We start from the raw sequence: 19,860 nt of genomic DNA, 5'->3' as shown, positions 1-19,860 counted from the left end.
GTTGCAGTGCTGAAATGGGAGATAAACTAATACCATTTTAAAAGCAATTTGGCAATACTTACAAAAATTTTAATGTGCATATTATTTGACCCAGCAATTCCACTTCAAGACATACTCACACACAAAGGTTCAAAAACAAAAGCAGAAGACCTATATCAAAATTCACTACAGCACTGTCTGTTTAAAAAATTACAACTACCCTAATGTCCATCAAAGGGAAACCGATCACACATATTACGGTAGAGCTATAATAATGTAGTATTATTGAGCCATTAAAAGATCTACACGTCTTGCCATTTGTGACATGGATGGACCTAGAGGGTATTAACCTAAGTGAAATGAGTCAAACAAGGAAAGACGAAACTGTATGACTTCACTTATATGTGGAATCCAAAAAACAAAACAAAGCAGAAATAGATCCATAATTACAGAGAACAAACTGATGGTTGGGGCAAAATGGATGAAAGGCAGTGGGAGGGACACAATTCCAGTTTTGGAAAGAATAAATCACAAGGATGAAAAGTCATAGGGAATATAGTCAATGATAGTGTAATAGCACTGTATGGTATCGATGGTAGCTACACTTGTGCTGAAGACAGCATAATGTATATACTTGTCCAATCACTACGCTGCACATCTGAAGCTAATGTACCATTGTGGGTCAACTATACTTCAATAAGAAAACAAATAATTTTTAAAAAATCTACACATATTAATGTGAAAAAAACCCATGTAATATTGTTGAGTAAAAATATATAGGGCAAAGAGTAGCATATCTACCATAATGCCATGTATGTAAATAAGTTTTTAAAAGATACATGTTTATTTATATAGAGAGGGGGTTTGACACAACAGACAGCAAATCACAAACATTTTTTCAGTCTTTTTTTTTTTGGAAAGTGGGGAAGTTTGTTGATATATACATTATTATAATTTGAAAGGAAACAGGTTTTATAATTTGATTTTTGTGGGGGAAAAAATTTCCTGATTGCAAAAGTGTCACCTTGGTTACAAATATTAATTAGCTCTTTTGATCTAACTCTTCATCACAACCAATGTGCCAATTCAAAATACTAAAATAATACTAAAAATAATTAAATCATTAGTTTTATTTCTTAAAACACCTTTGTGGTTTTTATGGGTCTAATTTGGAATATCATCTAGTTTTCAAAGACTTTTATGAATTTGGGGGCAAAAGGAAGCAAAACTAAATATGATGGGAGCCCTTAGGTCAAGTCCATTTCTTTAAGTAAACAGCTATGCAGTTTCGAATGAGCCATTCCATCTCTTTTCTGTTTATCCGTAAATTTAAGGGATTTGAGTTTCCCCACGGGTGTTCTATGGCACAATGATTCTGAGAAAGACTCCATGAAAAAAGGATTTTGTGGTCAAATAAGTTTGTGAAATGCTCTGTCTTGTTCCTTAGTTGAATCACATTAGCATATTAAAGTCTTTGAGATTCTATACCCCTCCCCTCCGCCACCTAAATAAAAATCTTGTTTGACTGTGTTTATTTAACCTAGCAATTTCCTGACCAAATAGATCCGAGAGCCCTTTCTTTACGACTGCAGTTGTCAACCACATTTAGGGAAATACCAGACCACAAAGTCTGTATTCCTCCCAAGTCCACGACTCTAAAGGCACTGAATAACTACATACAACCAAATAATTATATGGAAGAAATAAAAACAACACTTCAAAATTCAAGACAAAAGGAGACTATTCATGGTGAAAGTAATATGACATATGAAAACGGGGTTTTTAACCAGTCATCTGATGCTTCAAAATCCTTCATGTGGAAGTCTGCAATTTGGCAGCACCTTTTTTGCGGTCTGATGCTATGCAGAAGCCAGGGGGAAAAAATCACAACTGCCGGGGCGCCTGGGTGGCACAGCGGTTAAGCGTCTGCCTTCGGCTCAGGGCGTGATCCCGGTGTTATGGGATCGAGCCCCACATCAGGCTCTTCCGCTATGAGCCTGCTTCTTCCTCTCCCACTCCCCCTGCTTGTGTTCCCTCTCTCGCTGGCTGTCTCTATCTCTGTCGAATAAATAAATAAAATCTTTAAAAAAAAAAAAATCACAACTGCCTATACTCTTTAAAATTAAAAAAAATTTATTGTTTTTAAAGATTTATTTAATATTTTCAAATCTTTTTTTTTTTCTCCTAAGCTTTCTCTTCACTAATTATAAATAGTTATTTTGCTTTCATTTCCTTTCTCACTTCCTATTCAAGAAAGTGAAGATTATCAAATCAGATGAAGTGGAGCATACACGAGTCAACTATAGCAATTAAGAGAATGAAGGGACAACAGTTTTAATTAGAGCTATCACACATTCATAAGTTTTGTTGCTATAATAAAAAAAATTTTTTTAAGATTTTTATTTATTTATTTGACAGAGTGAAAGGCAGTGAAGAGAGGGAACACAGCGGGGGGGAGTGGGAGAGGGAGAAGCAGGCTTCCCGCTGAGCAGGGAGCCGGATGTGGGGCTGGATCCCAGAACACTGGGAACACGACCTGAGCCGAAGGCAGATGCTTAACAACTGAGCCACCCAGGCACCCCTATAATAAAAATTCTATCGCTTATTTCCTCACAATTCCTAGTATATGGGTGTACTTCATTTTCTATTATTGTGATTTTTGATAGGTATCATTTATGAGTGAATTGCTTCTTCAAATCTAAAGTTAAATTCTACTTTTATGGACCACTAAGTTCTGGCTCTTCCTCATAGTATTCTTAAAGAATATTTTTTAAAATTCTATCTTATATTACTCCTTTCCCAAATTAATACATAAGGCAATTTAGATGAATACTAATTGACAAGAATCATTGACAAGAAACAATAATATCTCTAAGAAATTATAATGACTTTGCAAGAAACAGATAGGGATTTACAGAGAATATTGTATCTTTGTTACTATATCAAAATTGCTGCTACACAGGTGGGAAGGATTTGTTGCAAAGATGGGCAATTCCCTATTATTTCTTCACAAAAATCAACTACTCCCCTTGACTCAACATTTTTTTATTAAAGGTGCCTCTATTTTTCCAGTCACACTGACTCCAATCCTTAGTTATACCCAAACCATTCACTGAATCTTGTGAATTCTTACTTCATAATCGGTATCATTTGCCCAAACCATTTAATTGGATTGCCACTGCCCTACTTCAGGCCCTAACCTTCTCCTACCTGGATAACCGTCATGGTTTCTTCATTGGTATTTCAGCATTGAGTCTCCGCCCTACTCCACAGCATCCTCCATATCCATACATTCTCTCAGAATAAATCTTACCCTACTAGTCTCCTGTCTCAACATTCTACAATCTCTCTCCTAAACTATACGTTGAGACCATTCATAATCTTACTTCTAGTTATACTTTCCTCTTCTTTTCCCATTACTGTAAATCACAATTCCTCCATTAATAAAGCTGGCTGACTTGTAGTTCCCTGAACACACTTTATGTTTTCTCATCTCTGCACTCTAGCTTATGCTGGTGGGGATGCACACTCCTAGTCAGAGCTATCTATCAAAATCTTACTCAAGATTCCAGACACAGTTCAAATGATCCTTTATGTAATCATCCTCAATTGCTGCAAGTAGTAAATTCTCTCCTCTTTCACTTAATTGATTCTTCCATATAGTTTTCATGATACACTGCTGTGTAATGCAGATACTCGTTTATGTCTTACTTCTTATTTGCTCTTTGACTTTATCTTCTCCTGAGAGCCAGGGATTTTGATATATATTTTAGTATTTCCCAAAGGGCTTATTTAGCGAAATGCCTGAAAATAGATATCATTCAGTATGTACTTAAAAGAATTCTAGACTTAGCAACAGTAAGATCCTTAAGGGTTACTTAATCCAACTACCACTTGAAAAAAAAAAGTTAATTTAACTTGAAGGAGTTAAGTGAATTACTCATGCAAAGTCAAATTTTCCAGCTCCTACTTTTACTACATAAAATAAATTCTCATATTTTTAGTGTCAAGATGATACTGTGTATGGTACGTGTGGAGTAAAATACTTATAGGATTATAATGTTTCATGGTAATAGCATTATTCTTTAACTCCATTCCTTGTTCTTCCTTCTTCTACCCATATTCTCTAATCACCCTCACTGAGACGCCACACAATCCATCAAATTCTGCCTCTGGTGAACCAAGAATGCAGATTTATGTAGATTTTTCCTTAAACTACACATAAGACCTTCATAAGGCAAGACTTTGGTGTCATCTCTGACATTTATTTGGACAAAATAGAAGTTTATTCTCTATAGGAAAGAATCACAGTTATTGAATAAATAAATGAACAAAGGAAAGAAGAAGCATTTAGAAGAAGCTGCTGACATGTCTACTAAGATATTAGGCACTTACAATATGGACAGGCCAATTTTGAATGTGTTCATATTAAGTTAATTCATCTGACACTTTTCATTCATGTTCTTCTTCCTCCTTCCTTCTCTCCCATTTCCCTTTATTCCAAATTTTTAAATTCATTGTGGCTCGAATTTATTTCAGAATTAGAAAAATACTGGCTTTCAATTTCCTCACTATACTCCCTTTCCTCCTCCCAATCATTTTAAAATGACTTGCAAAGAATGGCAGTAATACGAAAAAAAATGAGAACAGTCCAACTGCTATACTTTGTTTGTCAAGTTCTTCTACCCAACCTTCCAGTTAGTAAGAGGATTACTTACCTCTCTTGCACATGCTATTTCTTTCCAACTAGCCTGGGAACGCCCTGAAGCGTTGCTACAGTTTTGTGTTTGGTTCTCCTTAGAAGAAGGAGTATATTTTCTTCTCTAGGAAGCTTAAGCTGACATCCAGTTCAAGATGGCAGGGTGATCAAATATATGCCTCATGTTATTCTTTAAAAGCCATCAAAATAACAGTAAAATAATAAAAAGAAATAGATTCACAAGAAAGAAGAGAAATAAGAGAGATGCCATAGGGGCACCTGGGTGGCTCAGTCAGTTGTGTCTGACTCTTAATTTTGACTCAGGTCATGAACAGGTCGTGAGATCAAGCCCCGTCTTGGGCTGTGGAGCCCGCTTAAGATTTTACCTCCCTCTCCCTCTGCCTCCACCTTAAAAAAAAAAAAAAAAAAAAGATCCTCTCCCTCTGCCCCCCCCCCCCAAAGAGGGGTGCCATCAACAGAAAGCAGAATTCAAGAAATTTCTGGAAGTTAGAAGCTGACTGGAGTGCCAGACTGGCTCAGTTGGAAGAGCATGTACCCTTGATCTTGGGGTTGTGAATTTGAACCCCGCGTTGGGTGTAGACTACTAAAAACAACAAACTTTAAAAAAAGAGAGAGAGAGCTGGCTGATTAATTAAATTGAAGAAGCCACACTCTAGAAAAACTAATAAAAGAGGATACAGCAGAAGTAGAAACCAATATTCCTAATAGAACCCAGAGAGATTGTGTTGAGACTCAACATGTACAATGAAGAGCAAGACAGAGAAGTGGGCTTGACACCAAGGGGATTAATGGAAGGTTTGTAAATGGACTAGATGCCCATTTTATCCTCCCATCCCTATTCCCATCCACACTCGTTAAAACAGGCAAACATTATCCCAATGCAAATATTGTAAGGCTGTTCTCTTAAGACACTGAAGGAAATATCTGGCCAACTGGTGAAATGATGGATCCTACACACAAATCCTTATTTATTCTGGCAATTTAGAGTCTGTTGGTACAAGTGCTATCTCTCTACCCACTCAACTTTCAATCATTCCTCTCTCTCATTCTTTTTTTTTTTTTTAATTTTATTTATTTATTTGACACAGAGACAGCCAGTGAGAGAGACAGCCAGTGAGAGAGAGACAAGCAGGGGGAGTGGGAAAGGAAGAAGCAGGCTTCCAGCAGAGGGGCCTGATGTGGGGCTCGATCCCAGAACACCAGGATCACGCTCTGAGCCGAAGGCAGACGCTTAACGACTGAGCCACCCAGGCGCCCCCTATCTCTCATTCTTATCCCTCATTCATATATCTGCAGGTCAACCAAGAATCACAAAACATAGAGCATAGTAAAAAAAAAAAAAAAAAAAAAAAAAAATCAAGATAAATGAGGAAACAAATGAAATTTCATGCACCATCTAATTAGTATTTCCAGAGATATCTGAAACAATATAATAACATCAATAAAACAAAACAACCACAACCAGAGAATTAAAAATGCACTCTCATAAAGTCAAAAATGATAGCTGAAATCAAGTGGGTTGTAAGTAAAAGGTTGGAAAATCACTCAGGACATAAAATAAATGGACCCCCCAAAATGAAATACGTGAGAGAATATTTCAGAAGTAGAGAGGGTTAATCTAAAAGGGAGAGATAACAAAGAAGATGAAGGAAGAAAAATGAAATATAAGAAAATTGCCCAGAGCTGAGGGAAATACCAAGGAGAGGCTTATATTGGGTGGGTGCATTACTGAAACTTGTACATGAGATGTACATTTTTGAGTGCATGAAGAGAGAGATTTTAATGGGGATTCAAGACAGTAATCCAAACTGAGCTAACAGTTCAACCACATCCTTGTGCTGCAGTATAGTTAATATATGTCTGTGATAACCAGAAGCTTGGTTCAAGGGTATTATTAAGGGGGTGACCAAGAATGAGGCTGGAAAATGCCAGTTAAAGCAGATAGTGGAAAATTTTAATTGCCATCCCAAGCATTTTATTCTAAAATAAAAATCTACTTGATTTTTCCCCCCTGGCTTTTTGAAGTAAGAAGATCGAGTGTGTGTTTTAAAAAATTTAACTTCTTTGGCAATACTGTGGATGTGTGGGGGATATGAGCAATCTACGTGGGGGTGCCTGTTACAAGGTAACTATCACAGTCTTAGCAAGAGTTTCTTACAACTAACCTGAAAGATGAAAGAAGGAATTGATTTTGCAAAAACACTTCAGGAATCATACATATCACCTGCTCTAAATTATTACTTGCCCCATGTAACAATTCACTGTTAAAGTGGATAGTGATGTAACAGTAATACAAACATCTTTACAAGACTGGTCCAAGAGCTTCACCAAGAAAGGATCATCTAACTCAGTTACTTGAGAGACAACTCTAAAAATAAAAATCTGACTTTTTTCTTTTTCTTTTACTACCATTCCTTGAACATGTCAATAAATATCTTGATAGTTGACTTTCTCTAACTACAACAACAACAACTTTAAATGATTCACTCCATTTTTAAGACAGCATAATGAGAATATAATTAAAAATTAAATTGTAGGGGTGCCTGGGTGGCTTAGTTGGTTAAGTGTTGGACTCCTGGTTTTGGGTTGGGTCATGATCTCAGGGTCCTGGGATCAAACCCGGCGTCTGGCTCCTGCTCAGGAGGAAGTCTGCTTGAGAGTCTCTCCCTCTCTCTCCCTCCTTCTGCCCCTCCCCCCCCATACTCACATGTTCTGTCTCTCTCTAAAATAAAATAAATAAATCTTTAAAAAATTAAATTATAGAAGAATTCCAGTCCAATAAAGCTGGGTGATAGAGGTATGTTAAAAAAGAAAAAAAAAGATTCCTGAATAACAGTTAATATTAGTAGGTTAAGGAGCTGAAAAACTCCATGAAAATTCAAATATATTGTTTCTTTTCAATATCTTTATGAGGCAAAGACCGTTTTTCTCTAAATTTTTTTTTTAAAGATTTTATTTATTCGACAGAGATAGAGACAGCCAGCGAGAGAGGGAACACAAGCAGGGGGAGTGGGAGAGGAAGAAGAAGACTCATAGCGGAAGAGCCTGATGTGGGGCTCGACCTCAGGCGCCCCTTCTCTAAATTTATTAGTGGAAAAATATACCATTAGTGAAGGGCAATTGATTATTACACAATGTAATAAAATTTCTCTAAATTTTTTTTTTTAAGATTTTATTTATTCGACAGAGATAGAGACAGCCAGCGAGAGAGGGAACACAAGCAGGGGGAGTGGGAGAGGAAGAAGAAGACTCATAGCGGAAGAGCCTGATGTGGGGCTCGACCCAGGCGCCCCTTCTCTAAATTTATTAGTGGAAAAATATACCATTAGTGAAGGGCAATTGATTATTACACAATGTACAGTTGTAGAGGTATTACACAACATGCATGAGTAATTCTGGGACTCCTAAAGATTATATACTTTTGATCTATATGTCAAGATACTCCAGGATAATTAAGCCTACACCCACAAGAACACAACAGAAAGATCACTAGACTAAGCAGGATCTACCCTTGCTTTCACAACTAAAGTGTGGTGCAACCACGGACAAATTGCTTACCATTGGGTGAGTCTCCACTTCTTTTTGTTATAGACACAGATCTCTATCCTTCGTTATAACCCTTCTGAAAAAAAATCTGTGACTTCACTGTCTTTGTAGATGTAAATGCAATATATTTTAGCCAGTGTTGAAATGTCCTTTTATGTATTATTATTATTTCTTAATTTATTGAAGAGTAGCAAGATTTTAGTTCTTAACTCAAATTCCTTAAGGAAAAAAAAATAAAAGAAATATGGTAGCAGTGTCAAGTATACTCAAATAAGAGAATTAAAAAAAAAAAAAGACATATGCTGGCACTCTAGAAGTTGATGTTTACTGATCTTTACCTAAATAGATCAAATCTAGTTGAACCCTAGTCAAATCACTAAATTTCACATAACCAGAGTAAAAAATGGGATTTTTCTACTTTTCTTGAATATGAAAGGAAGCCTTCGGAAAGTCCCTCCATCTGGCCTGTCCTTCAAAATCGAGAAGGGAAGCACTAAAACTGGAAACACCACTGGGATGACATTTAAAAAGGCATCATGGAAAGCATACAGGGATTAAAGCTGGATTTGAATACTGGGTTTGAATCCTAATCCTCTATTTATAACCTCAAACATATTAAAAAAAAAAAAAAAAAAAAACTTGTGCCCCAGTTTCCTAATCAACCTATGATAATAATATCTTCTAGGAATAAAAACTATCTACTACAGTTGTTGTTCGATTCCAAATAATTAGTGTAAAATGCCTAAAACAGTGCTTGGCATACTGAATAGCATTTCAATAAATAGCTTCTACTATTTTTATAAGTATCCAATCTGCGCCTCCACCTGCTGACACAAGTATTGGAGAGGTAGGAGACAACAAACAGGTTTGAGAACCTATTCACAAACAGGCACTGTGCTGAATGCTTTCACCTGTTGTCCCATTGGATCCAACTTAATCCCACCTCTGACACCCACCTGACAAATGTATGCATATTAGTGAGTTTTGTTTTAAACATTATCTCAAAAACAAAACAAAACAAAACAAAAAAACAAAAAAACATTATCTCATCTTCAAACCCTTCATGACATCCTTGAGCAAATACAGGTACCACTTTTCCAGTGCTCCAATTATACATGGTATATATCACCATAACACTTATTATATTGCATTATTATGCGTCTGTTTTCTTATAAGGCTACAGACTTCCTGAAAGGAAATATTATAATTTTTCATTTCAACCCTCATGCCTAAAACCATCCCGGAAACACAGCAGGTACTCAAAATATATTAGAGGCAGGTGAGGAGAATCAGGGTGGTGGGGAGCAAAGGAAAGAGGAAGAGGGAGGAGAAAATAATTGTAACCTTCTCTCTTTCAGGTGAGGACACTGAGAGACCCAAAATCAAATCTGATGAATGCAAAAAAAGCCCTTAAAAATAGCATGATGCTTAGTGTAGCATTCTACAGAGTATTTTATTGTTCCCTTCATACCATAATCACAATACTAAGATTTAGAACACTGAAGCTATAGGCCTCCTCAATCCATTTTCATCTTTTATTCCTTGTTTTAATTCTTCTTAAAAATTATTCTGTAAAACTTCTTAGCTGATACAAAAAATTGTAGGAAATTAATTCTTATTGTAGGACATCTTATTGTACTGCCTCTCTTTGAAAATAAGAGATACTTGATACATGATGGCTACATAAAAATTTTTTTAAAAATCCCTATCAAATCTAAGCTTCAATGTTACTCATGTTTCACGGAACTGAAAGGACTATACATTTCAGTTAGATCTTACTTATTAAAAATACATCTCAACAAATGGTGCTGGATTAACTGACAACTGCAGGCCAAAAAGAAAAAAAAAAAGATTCCAAGCAGTTCTTATGTCTTTCACAAAAATTAACTCGGCATGAATCCCAGACTTAAATTTAAAACACAAACTATAAAACTCTTAGAAAATACCACCAGATAAAACCCAATGACCCTGGGTACGGTGATGACCTTTCAGATACAACCCCAAAGGCATGAAACAAAAAGAAATAATTGATAAGCTAGACTTCAATAAAATTAAAAACTTTTGCTCTGCAAAACACACATCTGATAAGGAATTGTTTTTCAAAATATACAAAGAACTCTTAAAACTCAATAATAAAAAAGACCAATAACCCAATTTAAAAATGGGCCACAGACCTAATGTACACCTCACCAAAGAAGATATATGGATGGAATTATGCATTAGAAAAGATGTTCCACATTACATGGTATCAGGGAAATGCAAATTTAAACACCTAGTAGAATGGCCAAAATCTGAAACACTGACACCACCAAATACTGGTGAGGATATGGTATGGTTCCTGGTAGCAACGGGACCTCTCATTCATTGCTAATAGGAATCCGGAAAGGGACAGTCACTCTGGAAGTGGCAGTTTTAAATATCTAAACAAATCAAACATACTCTCACCATGGGATCCAGCAACTGTGCTCTTTGGTATTTACTCAAAGGAGCTGAAACCTTGTGTCCACACAAAAACTTGGATATGGATATTAATAGCAGCTTTATTCATAACTGCCAAAACATGGAAACAACCAAGATGTCCTTCGGTACATGAATATCTAAACTGTGGTACATCCAAACAATGGAATATTACTAATCACTGAAAAAGAAATGAGTTATCAAGCCTTGAAAAGATCTGGAGGAACCTTAAATGCATATTACTAAGTGAAAGAAGACAATCTGAAAAGGCTACATACTACATGATTCCAATTATATGACTTTCTGTAAAAGGTAAAACTATGGAGACAGTAAGGAAATTAGCGATTTCTAGGAATTGAGGAGAGTGGAAGATGAGGAGGGATAAATAGGTAGAGCATGGAGGATTTTTAGGGCAATGAAAACGGTCTGTATGATACCATAACAATGGATAGATGTCATTATATATTTGACCAAACCCATAGAACATCAAGAGGGAACCATAATATAAACTAAGGACTTTAGGGTAATTATGATGTATCAGTGTAGGTTCATCAATTGTAACAAATGTACCACTCTAGCACGGGATGTTGATAATGGGCCCCAACCCACACCCCACTCCCAGCTCCGGGGAGTGGAGAGGGGGCTAGAGATTGAGTTTAACTGCCGATAGTCAATGTAGGTATTGTAGGTCAGTGTAGTAGGTTTTGTAATGAAACCTCCATAAAAACCTTAAAAGTCTGGTTTGGGGAGCTTCTGGGTTGGTGAACATGTGGAGGTGCTGGGAGAATCATGTGTCTAGAGAGGGCATAGACACTCCATGCCCTTCCCACATACCTTGCCCTTTGCATCCCTTTCATCTGCCTATTCCTAGGTTATGTCCTTTTATAATAAACCAGTGATCTAGTAAATAAAATGTTTCTCTGTGTTCTATGAGCAGCTCTAGCAAATTAAACCCTAGGAGGAGGTCATTGGAACCTTGATCTATAGCCATCAGCTCAGAAGCACAGGTGACAAATTGGACTTGGGACTGCTGTCTAAAGTAGGCGGGGCAGTCTGGTACTAAGATCCCTTAACCTGTGGGACTTGATAATAACTCCTGGCTGATAGTATCAGAATTGAGTTGAACTGTAGATTGTAGGACATTTAGGTGGTATCAGAGAATTTGCTTGGTGATGTGAGAATAAAATTCACAAATTTGAATTGGAGTCAGTATTTTACAGAACAACTAGAACTCTCATACATTGCTGCTAGCAAGGTAAAATGGCAGATCTTCTTTGGATTATTAACAAAAAAAATAACCTACTGAATTGAATAAGAGGGAAAAGAAGTAAGGACAGGGAAAAAGCTTACTGATTTAGCAATGTGGTTTTACACTGTTACTAGGCTTGTTACAAAGATGATGTCACCAATAAAGTTTGAACACAAAGCACAGAATAAAATACATGCATCTGAAATTTTATCTGCCAAAAAGGTACTGACATATTTGAAGTATTTTTGTAATGACAACACAGAATAACTTATAATTCTTAAAAAATATACTTCCAATATCATGTTCATTTTCAACCAAGAAATACTATTTAAGATAGCTGATGTATCTGGTCATTTAAAACCTCCCAAGTAGACATTTATAATTCAAGAATACAAGTACTTATTCAATACTGCCAGTGATTCAACACAGAAACAAAAATGTCTTACACTTCTGTCAAGCAACTGAAGTCTTTTTTTATTTAAAAGAAACCGCTATTGAGAAAAATAGCTCCCATCTTATAAGGAATATTAATGTTTTTATTTTTACTATATTTATTGAATACAGTAATTTTCAACAAGTTGTAAGGGGTGAGTGGCAGTTTCTAAGTCATACAGCCAGAGTGTTGAAGATGGAAGGGAACTTAGACTTCTTATTCTTGGAAGATACAAATATTATAAAATTTATTTAAATAATAACAGCATAAAGAAATTATAGAACATACGTAAGTGGAATGCCATTGTGGTAGCCCTTTGGCGCAAACAGTAGGCTTGCACCCTACTACTGCATTTTAAATTAGGCATGGCCATGTGACTTGCTTTGGCTAATGAAATGTGAGTATAAATGGTGTGGGCATTTTTCTGTAGAAGCTTTTAGAAATAGCACACAATCTGCCATATTCCCCTTTCCTGCCTCAACAATTCTAGAAGCAAGTTTCATAATGGAACCTCCATTTGTCTGAGTCCTGAAATGAGAACCATGGGCTACGTACTGCAGACCACATTGTATATGTAGTTTGAGAGAGATAAAAATTTCACTATGTATGCTATCAAAAATTTGAGATTGTTGGGGCGCCTGGGTGGCACAGCAGTTAAGCGTCTGCCTTCGGCTCAGGGCGTGATCCCGGTGTTATGGGATCGAGCCCCATATCAGGCTCCTTGGCTATGAGCCTGCTTCTTCCTCTCCCACTCCCCCTGCTTGTGTTCCCTCTCTTGCTGACTGTCTCTATCTCTGTCAAATAAATAAATAAAATCTTTAAAAAAAAAAATTTGAGATTGTTTATTGTCAAACATAACCTAGACTGTCCTGAGTGGTACAGAAAAAAGAATCTAGAAGTGAGTTGAGGCCATATCCAAAACTTAAAATATCTGACATTATCTTACAGGTTGGTAAGTGGAAGGAAAATTATGCTGGATGGCAATCCATGCTATGCAGTGGCTATGCATTTTAGTAAAACTGTCACATAATAAAATATCTCGTTCACTCTTAAAACTGGACAGCCAAGAATCACCAGACATGTCAAACTGAAGAGCCAAAACAAGCAAAAAGAAAAAGAGCCTGGAGAAAATAAGACAGTGTAGGGAGAAGAAATCTTAGAAACTGCAATTAACATCTTCAGACAGATAAGATTATATTGCATCCATGAAATCATTCTAGATTCTCCTGAAAACAAGAAAGAGCTCTTGAAAATTAAATATATGATTAGAAAAAACTCAATAGAAGTGTTAGAAAATTGACTGCACATTCCCAAAAGAGCACAAAGCAAAAATGATAACAGAGAGAAAGGCTTAAAACAAAATACAGCATTCACCAGTAGGAGTTAAAGAATTAAGGAAGGAGAAGGCTTTATTGAGAACAGTTCTAAGAAGAGAAGGACACAAGTTCTCACATTGAAAAGATCAAGTCATTTAAAAAAATCAATTTGAAAACCCTGCACATCACTGTAAAACCTCAGAACAACTAAGGTTTTGTGGGGGAAAGGAGACCTAAAAGCTTCTGAGGAGAACGAAAAAAAAGTGTGTGTATGGGGGGTTCTTATGAAAATGAGTAAGAACCAGGATAGAATCTGACTTCTCAAAGCAACAATGAACATTAGAAGATAATAGAAAAATATTTTCAAACCTGATGAAAAAGCATTTCTATATGAATTGTATACCTAGCCAAGCTAGCACAGAGTCTTGAAAACTTTACCTCCTTAGTATTCCTTTTCTTTAGAAGCACTTTCAGGAGATGCTCCATCAAGACAGGGAGAAAAACCAAGAAAGATGAAAACATAAGATCGAAAAATAGTAAAGAAGCAAATTCCCAAGACGAGAGTAAAGGAAAGCATGGGTACAACAGCTATCCAGCAGATCTGCAAAGAACAACAAAGTTTAGAATGGAGCAAGAATGTAGCGAGCTCTAGGAGAGATGCAACACGGGAAAAAAAGAAAAAAGGAAATTGGCGGATGATCTGAGAAGTCTGAAGCTACTGAGCAGCTTTTCAGTTCTGCTGAGAATTTTGGGAACATGCTGATGATAACATACATAGAAAATTGAGCATAAATAAATAAATAAATAAATAAATAAATAAATAAATAAATGGTGATGATCGACTCTAAAACCTGTTTTATTTATTTTTTATTATTTTTTAAGATTTTATTTATTTATTTAAGAGAGAGCGTGTACATATGCAGGGTGGGGGAGGGTATAGGGACAGGGAGAGGGAATAGGAGAGAATGCCAAGCTGACTCCACGCTTAGCACTGAACCTGATTTGGAGCTCAATCCCACCACCCACAGACCATAACACCTGAGCCAAAACCAATAGTCGGATGCCCAGCCAACTGAGCTACGAAGGCACCCCTAAAAGCTGTTTTTAAAAAAAGGAAAAGAGGGGCGCCTGGGTGGCGCAGTCATTAGGCATTTGCCTTCGGCTCAGGGAGTGATCCCGGTGCTCTGGGATCGAGCCCCACATCAGGCTCCTCTGCTAGAAGCCTGCTTCTTCCTCTTGCACTCCCCCTGCTTGTGTTCCCTCTCTCGCTGGCTGTCTCTCTCTGTCAAATAAATAAATAAAATCTTTAAAAAAAAAAAAAAAGGAAAAGAAATCACAGTATACTGTGATTTCTCTGTAAACATGCATGTAGCTATAATAAAGTACTAAATATTAATTTAACCAAAAATTGTGAACTTTTAAGAATAAGGGAAGAGGTGGTATAAAAGATGTAAATCTTCATTTTCTTTTTCTTTTTTTTAAGTTTTTAATTCCAGTTAGTTAACATACAGTATTATATTAGTTTCAGGTGTACACTATAGTAATTTAACACTTCCATACATCACCCTGTGCTCATTGCAAGCCCACTCCTTAAACCCCATCTCCTATTTAACTTATCTCCCCATCCACCTCCCGTCTGTAACCATTGTTCTCTATAGTTAAGAATCTGTTTCTTGGTTTGCCTCTCTATCTTCTCTCTTTATTGCCTTTGCTTGTTTGCTTTGTTTCTTAAATTCTACATATGAGTGAAATCATATGGTATATCTTTCTTTGACTGACTTATTTTGCTTAGCACTGTATTCTCTAGCTCCATCCCTATTACTGCAAATGGCAAGAGTTCATTCTTTTTTATGGTTGAGTCATATTCCATTGTATATATAAACCACATCTTTATCCATTCATCAGTTGATGGAGACTTGGGCTGTTTCCATAGTTTGGTTATTGTAGCTAATGCTGCTATAAACATCAGGGTGCATGTATCCCTTTGAATTAGTATTTTTGTATTCTTTGGGTAAATACCTAGTAGTTTATGAAATACAGCAGTAAATACCAGAAGACACAGCTAGACAATTTTCCTTTGGCTTCCTGTATAAAAAGAAAGTAGAGATGGAGAGGAAAGGGACGTTGAATTGCTTTTCCTTTTCTCTTTCTAAGCCTTATAGGACTGTTGGATTTTTTAAACTATTTGATTTTTTTAACTATTACTTTGATAAAACTAAATTTAAAAAACAAAATCAGAGAGAGTGAGATCTAAACTCATCATTTCTATTGCCTCCTGATCCATTTATTCCTCAGTCCTTGGTAAAATGACTTCTATACCAAACTCTAAAGAAATGCTCTAAGGTCAAACTTTGGCTTCTTTGGTGCAAATCCAGAGGACTCCTTGGTCTTACCATATTTGTCAGCTTTATAGTGCTTGACATTAATCAGTCTTTCACTGCTTTTGGGACCCTAAGACCTAATCTTCTTTCTTATGCCTCTACTCACTCTCCCTTAGTTATATTTAAAAGGTCGTCTTCCTTGACTTTAAATTATCATTGTTCCCTAATGTTCCATCTTGGCCTTTCACTATATCCTTCTTTGGGATATTTTCTTTTCTTTCTTTCTTTCTTTCTTTCTTTCTTTCTTTCTTTCTTTCTTTCTTTTTTTTTTTTTTAAAGATTTTATTTGTTTGAGAGCGAGAGAGAGCATTAGCAGTGGCAGGGGGGAGGGAGAAGTAGACCCCCCACTGAGCCGGGAGCCCAATGCAGGGCTCAATCCCAGGACCCTGGGATCATGACCTGAGCTAAGGCAGATGCTTAACCGACTGAGCCACCCAGATGTCCCTCCTTGGGATATTTTCCATATTCCCTTTTCAACTACTACTTATATAACTTCCATTATGGTATTTCCAGCCCAGACTTCTCTACTGGGCTCTAGTCTCATATATTTAACTGCATTTAACATATTTCCATATGACTCTCCCTCATGTCTAAAAGTGAACTAGCCCATATCCTCTGCTATTACTGGTAAACACATACCATGCTTACGTGCCAGAAATTATTCTAAGCATTTCACACACATCAACTCGTGTAAAAAGCTAATGAAATAGGTGAAGGGGATTAAAGGCACCAACTTCCAGTTGTAAAATAAATAAGTTCCAGAGATGAAAAGTACAGCATGGGGAATAGAGTTAATAACATGGGAATAATGTTGTATGGTGACTATAAATATGGTGAGCACTAAATAAAGTACGGAATTGTCGAATCACTATTCTGTGCACTTGAAATATAACACTGCGTGTCAACTATACTTCAATAGCAAATTTTTTTAATGAAGCTAATGAAGGAAATTAAGGTACAAGAGACTAAGTAACACACCCTTGGCCACAAAGCTAGTGAAGGGGAAAGCCAGGATATTAAACCAGGCAGTTTGGCCTCAAAGTGTAGCTTCCTAAATACATATATTACCTCACCAGTCAACTCTTCTTAATGTATTCCTTACCCAGTGAAAAGTCACCGTCATCCACTCTGTTACTTGAGACAGAAATCTCCATCTTCCTCAACCCCACGTGAACCACCAATTAATTAATACTGATTTTACTTCCTTAACACGTATAGAAACTGCTCCCTTCCTTTCATTTTCCTAATAAAATTCTTCATTATTTCTCACTTAAAGTGGAAAAAAATAGCTTCCTATGATCTCTTTGCTTTTAATCCATTCTCTAGATTGCTGCTAGAGTGAACGTCCTGTAGCAAAGATTTGCTCCTTCTCTCCCCGTATGTTCACATTACTCTGTTCATAAATACAGGCTTTAAAGTTTTCAGTGTGATCCCACAGTGCTCTGCATGAAGTTTAAACTCTGAATCCTTTATTTTCTAGCCTTTCCCTATATTCCCAGGCTTAATTCTTACCATACTCTTCTACTTTTCTCTATGTTTTAGCTGTAGACCTCACATACCAGGGTCTCTGTGCGTACTACTCATTCTCCCTGGAATACACCCTTCCACTACTCTCTTCTCTTCCTTCTCTACCATGGCCAGGTCTCAGTTAAATATCCTTCTTTTCTGTTTTTATAATATGCAGTACACATCTATAACAAACTTTTCAACCCATTACTGTAATATTGTGTTTATCCCTCTGAACTGGATGCAAGCTCTAGAAGATCATGATAACACATCATTTCAACCATCCAACTGAGGCAGACAGGTTATGTAACTCACTCAATGTCACAGAGCTAGTGATCAGAGGAAATGATATCTAAATTCAGATCTGCATGACCCCAAAGCTATTCAAGGTCTTTACAGAGAAGGAATGAACATGATGAAAGCAGTACTTTATGATAAGCTGATACAACGTAAGACCAACAGAATCCTCATATTCCTTGGTAGCAGTTGCTAAATGCTAGCTTAAAATAATTATGTACAAGGGTAGGTTTCTCTTAGCAGCAGCATCATATCTTCTCTTTCTTTTTGTATTATCCCTTCCATTCAAAACCATAGGTGTTTTGTAAAATTTGTGTCAGAAAAAAAAAGTAATAGCAATTAACTGTTACAACAAGACTTTTAAAAAATATTTTATTTAAACCTACAATTTAGAGATAAAGAAATTAAATCCCAAATTAACTTTGGGAAATTAAATGCCCAAAGTCTTAAGGCAACAAAAGTAAAAATAAATGAGATTATATCAAACTAAAAAGCTTCTTCATACCAACACACACACACACACACACACACACACATCCCAAAAACAAAAACAAAAAATCAACAAAATGAAATGGCAACCTACTGAATGGGAAAAAATATTTGCAAATCATATATCTGACAAGGGGTAATATCCAACATAAACAAGGAATTCATAAAACTCAGCTGCAAAAAAAATCTGATTGAAAAACGGACAGAGATCTGAATAGACATTTTTCCAAGAAGACATACAGATGGCCAAGAGATACATGAAAAGATGTTTAACATCACTATCATCAGGGAAGTGCAAATCAATACAACAATGAAATATCACCTCATACCTGTTAGAATGGCTGTATCCAAAAGACAAGAGATAACAAGTGTTGGCAAGGATGTGGAAAAAAGGGAACCCGTGTGCATTGTTGGAGGGAATGTAAATAGCTACAACCACTATGGAAAATAGTATGGAGGTTCCTCAAAAATTTTTAAATACACTTACCATATGATCCAGAGATTCTACTTCTGGGTATTTATCAGAAAAAAACGAAAACACTAATTCAAAAAGATATATGCACCCTCATGTTTACTACAACATTATTTACAATAGCAAAGATAAGGAAACAACCTAAGTGTCTATCAACAAATGAATGTATAAAGGAAATGGGACACACATTATATATTTATATATATATGGTATAATATATAATATATATATAGGATTATTATTGAGTCACAAAAAAAGAATAAAATCTTGCCATTTGCAACAACATGGATGGACTTTGAGGGCATTATGCTAAGCAAAATAAGTCACATAAGAAAAGATAAATGTGGGGGTGCCTGGGTGGTACAGCGGTTAAGCGTCTGCTTTCGGCTCAGGGCATGATCCCGGCGTTGTGGGATCGAGCCCCGCATCAGGCTCCTCTGCTATGAGTCTGATTCTTCCTCTCCCACTCCCCCTGCTTGTGTTCCCTCTCTCACTGGCTGTCTCTATCTCTGTCAAATAAATAAATAAAATCTTAAAAAAAAAAAGAAAAGATAAATGTGGTGATCTCACATGTGGAATCTTAAAAAGCAAACAAACAAAACCCCAAGCCCACAGATAACAGAGAAGAGACTAGTACTTGCCAGAGGCAGGGGTGGGGATGGATGAAATGAGTGAAGGGGGTCAGAAAATATTTCCAGGGGCATCTGGGTGGCTCAGTTGGTTATGTCCGACTCTTGGTTTTGGCTCAAGATTGTGATCTCAGGGTTGTGAGATTGATCCCTGCATCAGGCTCCACACACACTGGGGAGTCTGCTTGGGATTCTCTCTCCCTCTGCCCCTCCCCAACCCCCATGCTCTCTCTCTAAAATAAATAATCTTAAAAGAAAGTATTTCCAATTATAAATTTCCAGTTATAAGATATATTTCCAGTTTTAAAATAAGTCAGTCATGGAGGGAAAATGCCCAAAGTCTTACAGAGAGTTAGTGGCAAAGTTGGGAGAAGATCACATTTCCT

General features: G+C 36.6%; 1 protein-coding gene across 2 annotated transcripts in view; it reads right to left on the bottom strand.

The window, feature by feature from the left end:
* The window catches only part of LIN28B (lin-28 RNA binding posttranscriptional regulator B), a 117,370-nt gene that overhangs the window by 55,703 nt on the left and 41,807 nt on the right, over nucleotides 1–19,860 (bottom strand). The window lies entirely within an intron of this gene.

This window comes from Ursus americanus, chromosome 11 (assembly GCF_024610735.1).
Source record: "Ursus americanus isolate L20-20 chromosome 11, mUrsAme1.1.p, whole genome shotgun sequence".
Taxonomy (NCBI): Eukaryota; Metazoa; Chordata; class Mammalia; order Carnivora; family Ursidae; genus Ursus; species Ursus americanus.
This window is presented reverse-complemented; position numbering and strand designations above follow the sequence as displayed.